The sequence below is a fragment of the Narcine bancroftii genome, chromosome 1 (genome assembly GCF_036971445.1).
Source record: "Narcine bancroftii isolate sNarBan1 chromosome 1, sNarBan1.hap1, whole genome shotgun sequence".
NCBI lineage: Eukaryota > Metazoa > Chordata > Chondrichthyes > Torpediniformes > Narcinidae > Narcine > Narcine bancroftii.
The window spans coordinates 208,424,662-208,438,683 of record NC_091469.1 but is presented as its reverse complement, the minus strand read 5'-3'; the positions used below and the strand labels follow the sequence as shown (position 1 = coordinate 208,438,683).

The 14,022-nt window shown below is 43.5% G+C and overlaps 1 protein-coding gene across 3 annotated transcripts in view; it reads left to right on the top strand.

The window, feature by feature from the left end:
• Positions 1-751: 751 nt before the first annotated feature.
• The window catches only part of sema6a (sema domain, transmembrane domain (TM), and cytoplasmic domain, (semaphorin) 6A), a 129,898-nt gene continuing 116,627 nt past the window's right edge, over positions 752-14,022 (top strand). For all 3 annotated transcript variants that reach the window (XM_069889885.1, XM_069889874.1, XM_069889866.1), the window contains exon 1: positions 752-1,209. The gene's annotated coding sequence lies outside the window, so the exon portion shown is untranslated. The remainder of the gene's footprint in view (positions 1,210-14,022) is intronic.

The window sequence follows — 14,022 nt, the reverse complement described above, 5'->3', positions numbered from 1 at the left end:
ACCCATTCTCTCTCTCTCTCTCTTTCTCACCCTCTACAACCTATTAGTTCCTTCCCGCCATTACTTTTCTTCCCAGCGGAAATATCTCCATAGTTTAATCTGATGAAACGATGGACTGGCAACGTTTCATTGAAACAAAATTGGTGACAGTCAGCGAATAAAACTTGTTTTCTTGTTTGCATCTGGCCTTAATTGAGCATCGTGTTCTATGTCTGATTTCCAAGCTCTGTGATCTTTTATCTCGAGAAGATCCGCGCTCTCTGGCCACCGGAGCGATGTAGTGGTTTATTAAAAATCTCAGATGTCAACAAAGGTGTGAATGAAATTGATGGAGGTGTGTAAGATTTCACCCCGCTCTCCGGGTCCGGAATAAAGGAGAATTCATAAGCCTTGTTTTTTTATTTAAAGTAAAACGATGGTTTAAGGTTAGATTGTGGTCCACACCATGTCAATAACGAATTAATAGGATATATCTCAGTGTTGAGACGGAATGGCTCTTAAACCAATCTTAATGAATGGGTCATATCCAAAGAGTCATTTAGGTGTCCGGTTACCAAGGATTTATTTTTATTCACTTGGTATGAAGTGGAAAATTAGTTCTTAAAATGCCTGCATAAACGCTTAGCAGATTATGCGGGATCGGATTGGGGCGCGCCGAGGGAGCAGCCGCTGCCTCCTGCTGAGTTCAGTTCAAAGAAAGGAAATCCAGCCCAGGTTTTGACTGCTGTCTCTTCCAAAGCGGACAGCCAGTGACAGCTGGAGTTTGAAGGCAAGGATGAGCGTCGCACTGGGGCATTCGCTGGCAAGACGGGCTGCTTGTCCCGCAGATCTTCAAATAAGACGACTCGGAGCTTGAGCAGCCCGCGCCGCCTCAGTCTGTTGTGACAGGACCTCGGACGTCGGCTTAACACCACCGGCTGCAGGGACGCGCTCTGACAGCCGTGGCCGGATCGGCGAGCGTTTCCTGCGTGGATTTGCATGAGCAGGGGTTTTTTTTGTTGTAAGCAGTAAAAGTTCCACATGCAGACGGGCAGGTCGGGGGACCGCCGTGTAACTTTCCCCCTTCTCCAGGAAGGACACGTGCTCCCCTCACAGCGGCTGGCAACCCCTGTGTGAATCAAGTTGGCCACAAATAGCCTTAAATGGATTACTAATGAGCCACCAGTGCCGCGGGTTCGAGTCCTTCGCCTGCCTTTGCCAATCCAGAAGGTACAAAGCCTCTCTGATTATTCCTGCGAATGAAGGGGGTTGAACCTTTGTTTCAATACGTGCAAGCATGTGTTCTTTGTTATTTTGCGTCTATCTGTTCCTGGGATTTGCTCTGCTAATTGTTCGCCCTCGGTCGCGGACGCCTCTGCTGGGAGCCTGGATTGTGCGCTACCGCCCCTGACATGACTCCGGGGGATGGATGCGAAGTCTCTGCTGGTATTAAATGTCGCGTCTGGGTTCCCCCCCCCCCCCCCCGCCCCCTTTGTTGTTGTTTTGTGTTGAGACTTGTTCTAATATTTGACCCAGGCGCTAAAAAAATATCCATTTTCTTCTCTCAATAACGATCGCGGATAACCCACCCCGTCGGGCGTGGATCTAAAACGACGCTCCTTTCATTGTATTGTATTAAAGTTAGTTTCACAATTCTTTCCTCCCCGTTGCTTTAAAGAAAAACCAACCCGCACTTTTAAAACACGAAACTGTTTTCCCTTTGGTAGAAACTGGACGAGGGTGGCTCACAGCCCGGGTCCATTGACATGCGAATCCATGGTTTCGCAGAGCAAGGGGGAAGGTTTTTGTGTTGGGTGTTGGAAGTCCAGGAGTGGTGAGAGCTGAGGTCTCCAGCCTCCCTCTCTCCTGAAGTCTAGAACAGACGAAGCAGTTTGAAGTAGTCTGCAGAAAATTCCTTCCCCCCACCCCGGGATTGTTAAATATCAGGAACCGAGGACTGGGTCACTGGGTCCTGTGCGGGGAAATGGAAGTTTAGTCGCGATGTGCCTGGTTATCATGTCAGACCAGAGTCCCCATCAAACACTCCCAGGGCAGGAACGGCACGGGTTAGAAAGAGAATGGAAATGAAAGGTCCTCGAGTGGGTGATTTGGAGCGTGGAGCATGAGGTCAGGCGGGTGGGTGGGTGGGTGGGAGGGGGGGTAGTGTCCGACAGCTGCCTATGAAGGCAAGAAGCAGAGTGGAATAACATCACAGACGCCGAGAAAATGCATTGCAGCTTGTGGCGGCGGGAGTGAGGTGGGATGTTCCGAAAGCTTCTGAAGCTCTCTTGTGAAGATAAGAGTCAGATTTTAAGTGTACTCGGTTGGTGCCATCTGCATTTTAAGTGTTTGTGGCAAGCGGCGCCTACAGAGAGTGGATTAGAAGGAGTCTCTCGAGACCCGCTCCCATCCTTCACACAAGTGGCGTCGGTATTAAACTGGCCCGAGCTGATGTCTTGTTTGTTTTCGTGGATCGCGTCTTGGGCTTTTGCGTCGAAGGAGGTTTAAATCGATATAGTGGCCAGGACCGTCGAACCAATCGATCAGTGGTCGGGGAAAACCTGGACTTTCCACTCGGCTTTGTGTGCGCTGTGGATCCTCCAGCCTTGAGTTATCGCTCAGCCAGGATCTTCATCTATTAATCATGAAAGCTGCTTAATTATTCAGTTTCCATAGTTTCAAAGCTTCTGATAGTGTTTGAGTGTCTTGGGAATGGCTCGAAATACAGTGGGGCCACATGTTCACCAGTCTTTCTGGCAGCAGTGTGGAGCGTTCAAAAAAACAGGTTCAGCCTAGCTCTCCTATCAACTTTGAGTGCAGTGACTTGATTTTCGTTACTAGTTCATTTGGATGGCAATATATATTAAAGGACACGTGTAGAGTAAAATTGTGGTCTCTCCAATCACCACTGAGTATTTGCAAATAGCAGTCATGATTTCACGATTATTCATTAACAGATGCTGTGTTTTCTCATTGGAACCATAAGCCGGAAATATTTATTCCATATGGAGGTGTCTGGCACTTCCAAGTGTTAACCCAGTTTTTGATCAGGTTACCCTGGCTTTCCCATGACCCATTATTGCTGAGTGACAGACAGCCTACATTTTTTTTTCCCTATGCAGAGTATGTTGATGTTTGTGTACACGAGAGAGTTGTTTATATATATATTTGCAATTTTACGCGCTTGTCACGATGCTATTCTCGGAATCGCGACTTCGGATGAGGACTGTGTGACAGCAAAAAGAACTCCCAATCAGTCCCCTCCCACTCGCCTCCCTCTTTTTTTTTGTTGTTCTACGCTCCATCTGCTGGCTTAACCGAGAATTGGAGGAAGCTTGCCGGGCCAGCGAGGTTCAAATGTCGATGGGAGACAAAAAGATTCGGTAGGGCGGCTCTGGCAATGTTCTGCTTGAGATAATAACATGACCTTTGTGTTGAGGTGCGAGGTTGCCGTACTGCAATAAAGTGGCCTTCTCATCCTTCCCATTATGATTGCTGGGGTGGGGGGGGGGGGGGGGGGGGGAATCGGCAATGTTGTGACTGGATCAAAGGCTACTGATATTCCTAAGATATTAACACAGAGATGTGATGGTTTAATGTGAAGGAGCCCGTACTAAAAGGACCCGGGCTTCTGTTGAAGTTTAGCATTGCGGCTGTATCATCAAAAAGTAAGTTGAGGCTTTGTATCATTGTTTTATTGAATGTTCCCATCTGAAGCTTACCACTGTTTGCACAGCTTAATTGGCAGGATATGTCTTTGTTTTACTTGGGTTGGCCTGATCTTTGCAATGAATGAGAAATCTAAAGCTGACTTTTGATTCTTTATGATTTTACTAAAATGTGGGAGGGGGGTTAATGAAATCTTTTTTTTAATGAAAGCACTGTGATCACTTACAGTTTTAGAAGGAATTTTCAGTGAGTGAAAATCAGTTACTACGTCCTTGCAACCGGCTTTCTTTCCTTCCTACTCTAGGATTCTTGACTCCCACCCTTACTCCTTCTATCTATCCCACCCTAACATTTCCAATGGAAAGTGCCCTTTCTTGTTAATATTAGCTAAAAGAAACATAGTTTTCTTTAAATCTCTTTAGCCTTGGGGTTGAAGGGAAGCCGTATCGCCTTGCTTCTGAAAGCAGGCTGTACGTGTGAAATCGAATGACAAATATGTGCATGTGTTTTGTGGAGATTTTTTTTACTGTGATATTTCATTTGCTATTCATAATGAGATGCCTACGTATGGTCTACTTAATATAGGAGCTTTGCTTCTTTGATGTGAGAAAGGGTGATTGAGTTTCTTTATTTTGTGCATTGTCCTGGTATTTGAGTTTCTTTATTTTGTGCATTGTCCTGGTATAAGCCTGCTTTTGTATTTTTTACACAACAATGATTAGGAATGCACCCAGTCTGTTAAAATGGTGAAGTTGGGCATCAGATAACTTTTTATCAAATGCAAACATCATAAATCAGATTTATCAAGCATAACAGGCAGAATTCTCAACAGCAGATCAAAGCCTTTTAATATCCCATTGAGCGAGAATTTTAATCAGGTCATGAAGTAGAACCAATTCAGTGGCCAGATGAAAGAATTCAACCAAGGCTGCAGTCAAGCCACTAGAAACTTTGAACACTTTTTTAAGTGCTAACTCCTGGAGTTAGTGTACAGAATGCTAAGGCTAGTGGAATACCTAAAACAGCTGTAATTATTGGCTACACAAAGTTCTACCAACTGAACTGGGGGGGGAAATCACATTTCCTAAAGATTTTGAAACAAAGTAAATGAGATAAATAAATACAGCCATTGGCATCATTAATAAGAATAATTTCAAAGAAAGCATGCATTTCTATAGCCTTTAATCAAACATCCCTAAGTGCTTTACAGTCACTTTTCTCATGGAAGAAACATGACAACCTATTTAGTAAGGATCCAGACACAATATTGCAATCGGTCAGGACACATACACAATCCCCCCTCCTTCCTGCTCTTCATAACTAGTGTCACATGATTGTTTTTATACCATCTTAAGGAAGCAGACAACTTAACATTTCATTGCAAAAACAGCACAGCACTACCCTTAGCAGTGCACTGGAATATCAGCTTGGACTTTTATACTCAAGAGGTGAATGTATTGTGGGTGTCAACCATTTTTTTTCATAAGCTTTGCCTAATTAACTCCCAATAATAAAAACAAATGCATTATTTGGCTGGTTTTGTTTTGATTAAGAGGCCCAGCTGCTTTCACACGTTATCAACTAATCAAACCAGCAATTGAATTATAGAACTCGAAAATAATTATATGTAGGATTTTTGTATTCAGAAGAGAAAACATTGTTTGATTGAAGCTGAAAGAACTAATCTAAGACAAGGCCAGAAGGACACCACAGTAAAGATTTGAAAATGCGCCTGCTCTTGAGCTGGTGACTGGACCTTTGCTGGTTTTAGTTAGTATCTAATTAGTGTTTTTGAGATGGGGAAAGAGAAAAGGAGACATATTTCTGAGCAGTGGTCATTAGGTTTTTCTGTAGCGTTCTGAGGAAAACACTGTCTATGATTTATATGTGACAAAAAAGGTTCAACCACAGAGTCAGCAATTTATTTTTTTTGGCAAACGCGCATTTCCTCACATCACTGTGAAGGAAACAACTGTCAAAGGTATATTTAAATTGTTTGTAGGTGACTCGTGAAGCAGGAAATTTCTCAATTGATTCCATTCACAATATAGACGTCAGGCAATGTTAGTTACACATGTAGTTGTTAATAAAAGAGTAGACCTTGAGAATTGGAAGCAGTAAATTAATAGTGGGGGAAGGGATTTCTGACAGATTGGCTAGCAGGCGCACTGCCCTCAAAAGGCTGAGGCTCCTCATTACAGACGATAGGAGGTATTTGGTGTTTAAAAAGTACGCTGTTATAACAATTATGATGTCATTTAACATTTTATCTCCTTGGGTCAAAAGAAGAACAATGAGGGCTTTGATGTGCCTAAGCTAGAGAACAGTTTCTGCTTGCCATAAACAATAACTGCAGTTCAGCAGTTATTTCATTGATGTTTCATCGTGACTGGTGCATTATATCCTCACTGAATTAAGGATGGGCAATAATACCTTGAAAGAAATAATATTATTTCTTTAATCATGAACAACTGCTATTTATATAAAACTGCCATAATTTTATGGTATCTGTCAGCACAGCTAGATGTCCAACATTTTCATTCGCCTCCCAACATCCCATATGAGGAGGATGGATAGGGATATTTCCCACGAACCCAGAAGGAAGATGGGATTCCTGAACCCAACAGTGGACAGTATTAGCTGCCTGACATCTCAAGTAAGCAGATGGTTTGGGCAACCAGCCATCCCAATGCCAGATGATGGTATTGAGTCCATTGAGTTTTAAGTAAGGAGAGCGCACAGGAGCTCATAAATTAATAATTATGATTTTAAGCGTTGAAGATGTTCAGCAGTGAAATCTTAGAAGATTTATTGTGGTTCGTTCAAGGTATAATATTGGTAACTGTGAATTGATTTTGACTTTTTATATTTACTATACTTTCCCTCTCTGTCTCAGTAAAATAATCAATTTGGGACATACAGTAAGGCTATGATCTGCCTTTTCTGAAAATCCAGAGTTCAGATATTTTACCATAGTTATTACTTCAGTAACAGTACTAGCCACTTTCACGCTGCCAATCCTCCTAAGAAGCGGTAAACCTACCGGGTAAGCTGCACTCGTGATAAACTTACTCAAAATGAACAACTTTACGCTACTCAAATCAAACTTAAACTGCAAATAAGAGTATCATTAAAACTATTCTATTATACAAATTGGAATACACACTGCTTTCCCTCAAAGACTGATTGGATTGAAGCAAATGCTTCCAGAGTCAAAGAAGCATAGAACACTACAGCACTGAAAACAGGTCATTTGGCCCCTCCAGTCTGTGCCAAAACATCATTCTGCTAATGCCACTGACCTTCACCCCTTCCATGACCCTCCAGACCTCTTCCATCCATGTACCTATCCATTTTATTCTTAAATTTTAAGAGTAAGCCCACATTTACCATGTCAGATGACAGCTCATTCCGCACTCCCACCGCTCTCTGAATGAAGAAATTCCCCCTAATATTCCCCCTAAATCTTTCACCTTAAAGCCATGTCCTCTCTCCCAATCAAAGTGGAAAGAGCCTACTTGCATTTACTCTGTCTATACCCCTTAAAACTTTGAAAACCTTTATCAAATCTCCCCCTTTTTTTCCTACACTCCAAGAAATAAATTCCTAACCTGTTTACTCTTTCCCTGTAACTCAACTGAAGACTCAGGAACATCCTAGTAAGTCTTCTCTGCACTCTTTCAATCTTACTGATATCCTTCCTGTCATTTGGTGACCAGAACTGCACACAGTACTCCAAATTTGGCATCGCCAATGTCTAATACGACCTCACCTACATCCCAACTCCTTTTCTCAATACTTTGATTTATGAAGGCTAAGATGCCAAAAGCTTTCTTCACAACCCTGTGATGCCACCTTCAAGGAATGATGCATCTATTCCAAGATCCCTTTGCTCCTCCACATACTCCTCATTGCCCTACCATTTACTATGTATGTCCTACCTTGGTTTGTCCTTCCAAAAGGCAACACCTCAGACATGTGTGCATTAAATTCCATCTGCCATTTTCTGTCCCTCCGCAAGCTTTGAAAGCCTTCCTACTGTCCACAACGCCTCCAATCTTAGTGTCATCAGCAAACTTGCTGATCCAATTTACCACATTATCATTATCACGTTAATTATTTGAATATATACACTTTGAATATATCAGCCAGGGCCCCTGCAATTTCTACACTAGTCTCCCTCAACGTCCAGGGAATATCATATCCGTCCTCGGAGATTTATCTACTTTTATTCGCTGTAAGGCAGCAAGCACCTCCTCCTCTTTAATCTCTATATGTTCAATGCCACTACTGTTAGCTTACCACATTAATATTACCACATTGATTATAGATGACAAACAACAATAGTCCCAGCACCAATCCCTGAGGTTCACCACTAATCACAGGCCTCCGGTCTGAGAAGCAACCATCCACGACCACGCTCTGTCTCCTCCCATTCAGCCAATTTCAAATCCAATTTACAACCTCTCCATGGATACTTAGTGTCTGAACCTTCTGAACTAACCTCCCATGTGGGACCTTGTCAAAGTTCTTACTAAAATCCATGTAGACACCATCTACAGACTTTCCTTCATCTACTTTCTTGGTAACCATCTCGAAAAACTTTACAAGATTTGTTAAACACAACCTACCATGTACAAACCAATGATGACTATCTTTAATCAGCCCTTGGCTGTCCAAACACTTATACATCTGATCTCTCAGAACACCCTTCAATAATTTACCCACTACTGATGTCAGGTTTACTGGCCTGTAATTTCCTGATTTACTTTCAGAGTCTTTATTAAACAATGGAACAACGTGAGCTACCCTCCAATCATCCAGCACCTCACCTGTAGCTAAGGACACTTTGAATATATCAGCCAGGGCCCCTGCAATTTCTACACTAGTCGCCCTCAACGTCCAGGGAATATCATATCTGTCCTCGGAGAATTATCTACTTTTATTCGCCATAAGGCAACAAGCACCTCCTCCTCTTTAATCTCTATATGTTCAATGCCACTACTGTTAGTTTCCCTATGGCAGTTTCCTGAGTAGATACTAATGCAAAAACAAACTTGTTTAAGATCTTCCCCATCTCGTGAGACTCCGCACATAGTTGACCACTCAGATCTTCTAGGAGACCAATTATGTCCCTTAATATCCTCTTACCCTTAACATACTTGTAGAAACCCTTCGGATTTACCTTCACATTACCTGCCAAAGCAACCTCGTGGTGTCTTTTTGCCTTCCTGATTTCCTTCTTAAGCATTTTCTTACATTTTCTATACCCTTTTAGTACCTCATTTGCACCTTGTTGCCTATACCTGCTATACACATCTCTTCTTCTTAACCAGATGCCAATATCCCTTGAAAACCAAGGTTCCCTTTGCCTGTTAACTTTGCCTTTAATCCTCACAGGAGCATGCAAACTCTGCAGTCTCAAAACTTCCACTCACTGAATACACCCTTCCCAGAAAACAATTTATCCTAATCCACTCTTCCTAGATCCTTTCTCATTTCCACAAAATTAGCCTTTCTCCAAGTTAGAATCTCAACTCGAGGACCAGACCTATCCTTGTCCATAATTAACTTGAATGATGGTCACTGGCTCCAAAACGTTCACCTACACATACTTCTGTCACCTGACCTGTCTGTTTCCCTAATAGGAGATCCAGTATTGCATCCTCCTTTGATGGTACCTCTAGATATTGATTTACAAAACTTTCCTGAACACATTTGACAAACCCCAAGCCATCCCCCTCTTTTACTGTTTGGAAGTCCCAGTCAATATGCAGAAAGTTAAAATCTCCTATCACAACTTTCTCTCTGCTATCTCTCTACAGATTTGATCCTCTAATTCTTTGAGAATTCTTCAAGAATATTGTTGAAACCTCAGAAGTGTGGCAATTATAGAGTTAAACAGTTGTCATGGGACATAGGAAAGATGTCACCCTACTTCTCCATGTATCTATCCGAACAACATTTAGAAAGTATAAAAAGGAAGTATACAGCTAACTGCACAATCTACGCTTCTTGGAATGATACCTAATGATATGATTGTTAGGTGTTGTTGCCTAATCAAAAGTTTGATTGGTAATCAACCAGATTTGAATACTCACAAAAATTCAAGTTTGATTCAGATCAAGGTGTGCTCCCCAATTAATTTGAGAGCAATATCGTGTGAATAAACTGGAACAGTTAGTTATTTTAATCTATTGCTCTCTTAAACCACACCACATAGATCTGTACCAAATATTTGTGTACATTAATATTCTCCAAGTTACTAAGGTTGATATCTGGAATATGGTAAAGCCTTTCACTTTATTTCAATTAAAAAAATATCCTGCAAATGTTATATGGTACAGTCTTAAATGAGGCTGAGATTTGGAGCAATCACTGAATTTTCCCCTTTAATAACATTGAATGTCATGGTGTGCAGTGATAATGTTCTATAAAAAAATATTTTAACAAAGCATTGTGCACTTGCTTTATTTATATGACATTGTATATTAAGCTTTTTGAATTTTTGAGGGATGAGCCTTAGAATCAGTTGAATTTTAAAGACATCAACAGATCTAGCCTTCATTCCCAGTTACCACCTGAAATCTATAGTCTGCAATTGTCCTGCCATTATGAATTGGCAAAGTGTCCAAATGTCACCATTTTAAATGGATGAGGTAAGAAATAATGAAGTGATTGATATTTTTTTTAACCTTTGTACTCAAGATGATAGGGTCTGCATTTTCTGTCAAAGCCATTATATTTTTTTCTCTGCAAAATTCTGTTCTCTGTTGATGGAAATGTGGATTCTTTGTTTTGTAGCTGTGGTGAAATTATGAGGTATTTGATTATTCCACATTGATGCATAAAATAATCCATCGTCTAACTATGCTGCAAACAACATGGCTCAGATTAACAGCTCTTAAATTTCAATATTTTTCTTCTCATCTTGAGAAAATTAGCACCTTATTGGAATATTGTGATTGTTCTGTTCTGAAGTGTCTCCCTACTTTCCGGGAGTGGCCATCAACACAGGAACCACCGAAGCTCCAAAGATCTGAAATCCGGTATTTAAGGAGGCCGGATGTCCTATTCATTAGTCCATTGCTCACGGATCACCTGCAGTTCAGTTTAGACCGCAGGCGATCCGTGAAAATATCTAGGGATCGAAGAGGTAACATGTCAGAATGAGAATGAGTCCTTATTCCTGTTCCAATCTATTTATACAGACTGCCTTCCGGGAAATAGGGAATAGTTTCCAGCCTTCTTTTCTTTGGCTTGGCTTCGTGGATGAAGATTTATGGAGGGGTAATGTCCATGTCAGCTGCAGGCTCGTTTGTGGTTGCCAAGTCCGATGCGGGACAGGCAGACACGGTTGCAAGGGAAAATTGGTTGGTTGGAGTTGGGTGTTGGGTTTTTCCTCCTTTGTCTTTTGTCAGTGAGGTGGGCTCTGCGGTCTTCTTCAAAGGAGGTTGCTGCCCGCCGAACTGTGAGGCGCCAAGATGCACGGTTGGAGGCGATATCAGCTCACTGGCTGATATCTTTAGGCAGTCCTTGTACCTCTTCTTTGGTGCACCTCTGTCACGGTGGCCAGTGGAGAGCTCGCCATATAACACTAACTTGGGAAGGCGATGGTCCTCCATTCTGGAGACGAGACCTACCCAGCGCAGTTGGATCTTCAGCAGCGTGGATTCGATGCTGTCGGCCTCTGCAATGCTGTGTAAAAAAAAATGCATATCTGATGCTTTACACCAGGTGTTTTGCCATTTGTGTGTGTGTTTTATTGTTGTCAACAAGCTACTTGACATAGATAGGATAGCAAAGCCCATCCACGTGGTGTCACGTTTTTTTGATAATCAGATGACTATTTCAAAGAAAGACCCCTTTGCTTGGGGTCAGCTGGCTCTCCTGGACCAGATATTGAATTTAGATCTACATGATTTACTCACTGAAGAATCTATGGATTAAAGTACCCATGGTTGTAGGTCTTAAGAATTCTTGACACCCTGGCCCTCATTTTTACTGGTATCCATTCTAAAGTGCCTTTTACGATTCTAGTACGATTCTAGCTGTGTAAACTGTTATTTTCACTGCTTAATAAGTATCCTTTGCATCAACTGATATACATGTGCACTGGACAACAATGTATGAATTTCTTATCCAGGAATTAATCTTAATCAAACACTCGCCAGAGTTACCGACTGATGCCGGGCTCTCATGATCCAAATGATTTGGCCCTGTGAATAAGCACTAGTTCCGTAGCTGCAAGAATCGGTCGTTCTGGGAGATGAGGTATTGAATGCAGCAGGACTCTGGCTCCACTTCCTTCCTCCGCAGCCCCCTTGGGATCAGGGATGACTCGTCCCACTCGCTTGATGCCCTTTTCGATTCCCCTGTAGGCCGGCAGCACGTTCCACTTAAAGGCAGTTTAGGCGCATCCCATCAAAGGAAAAGGGCGGCGGGGAAGAATTGCCAACTGCAGGATCTTGTGGGCGCTGGGCAGAGAAGTCAGAGGATGGAGGACGAGCTTGGACGGCCACTGGCGACCTGGTCATTGGTCACCAATGGTTCGGAGCGGACTCGCAGTGTTAAGAGAGGAGTCACACACCACGCAGGCACCCGGCCCACACGCATTCAACATCGCAACAGATTCCCGTATCGCCGAGTTGCGGGAGTTGGAGGTGGGAGCGGAGGGGGGACGATTGCCCGCCGTAGCCTCCAGGCTTTTGCAGCACTCAGTCTAAGCTTTGATCTCCGCCCCCCTTCGAAATGGGTCACCGACCGCTTCAGCGACCTGAAGGGTGGATCCAAGCACCTTCCTTCCCAACGTTCATAAAGACCTGACTACAAAAGTTTGCCGAAGCCTATTTTTCCCCCCTCCCGTGTCTAGCAGAGTTTGTGAAAGCCCTTTGGGGTTCAGTGGTTGATTGTTTCCAGCCCATTAAAAAAAAATCTTCACCAGCTGCGAGTTGAGGGGGATTGTGAACACCGGCTCGGTCGGAGTGTTCATAGGGTCGGGCGCCGTCTCTTCCTTTGTTTGCGACTTTGCTGAGAAGCTCCAGATCCCCGAAATTCATGTTGGAAAAAAAAGAAAGTGGGGATAAAAGGACAGCCTATTTTGGGTCTTGCTTGTTATCCGGGACAGAGACTTTAATCGTGTTTTCACCTTGTTTTTGCATAATAGCCAACCGATCGATCATAACGAGGCATCCACCACAACCCTCCCATTCATTCCAGCGGAGAGCTGGAGGATGAGCTCCGTACCCTTCACCTTCACCGCCTCCGACCCAACCCTTCCGCGGCTGCCCAGAGAACCACCCCCCCTCCCCCTCCCCCCCCCCTCCCCCCCTCCTCCCCCCCTCCTCCTCCCCCCCCTCCTCCTCCCCCCCCTCCTCCTCCTCCCCTCCCTCCCCTCACCTTCAGTAGAAATCTAGGTTGCTACCAAGTTGCACCGCACAAACTAAACTGCTTTATATAATGGAAGTAACTCGAGGGGGAAAAAATTGGACAACTTCACTTTTTGTAAACCATGGCAATGTTTGTCACAGACCTCACTGGCTTATTAATTTCGCCTCCTTTTATCCCAAGTTGGTCGATGGTGACTGATAAACAATTTGCAGTTCTCAATCCGATAAAATTCATTGTCACACAATTTAACCCGAGAAACTGACAAGGAACCGACCCTTGGACGATGTGGACAGAACCTCCGTTCAAATCAATCAAAGTCTCCTAAATTGCCATGGATGCAGTGATTATTCTGAGGGGCCAGGTTGTGTTATTAATGGCACAAATCTCCAATTTCTACTTCCCGTGGGACCAAAGTTTCGGCACTCAGTAATATTCTGCACGGGGCAATTTGATTATTGCAGTGTTTGGGTAGGGGAAAGGCATTGCCTTTCGGTGTGATCCAAGCTTAGCAGTCGGCGCTTGCTGTTCCTAGCAAAGTTTCACCAGAAAAGCCTGTGTGGCTTGGCGTTCAGCGCGGGGTTCTTCATTTGCCGTTTGGAACTGCAAAGGGATTGGGATGCGCTGCATGTTGACCAGGTGAAGACATTCCAACAGCGAAGTGCTCCGCCAGGGAGAGCACGTGGACTTTTCCATGAGAAACTCGGCAGGTCCCCCCCTCTCTGCGTCCACAGGAGGAGAAGAGTGCGTGCTCGCAATTTCTCTGGGAGCCTCAATAACTCGTTTGTTACAGGTAATGGCAAATGAAGGGCGAGTTACAAGGAACCGACTCAAATGCAGTGGCTTACGCAAAATTGCTGGAGAAACTCAACAGGTCTCTCGAAAACCAAGGGATTTCACCATCGATCCGGCCCCGAGTCCTTTACATGTTACATTAAGAAACACATTTTAAATTTAGACATACAGCAGGTAACAGACCATTTCAGC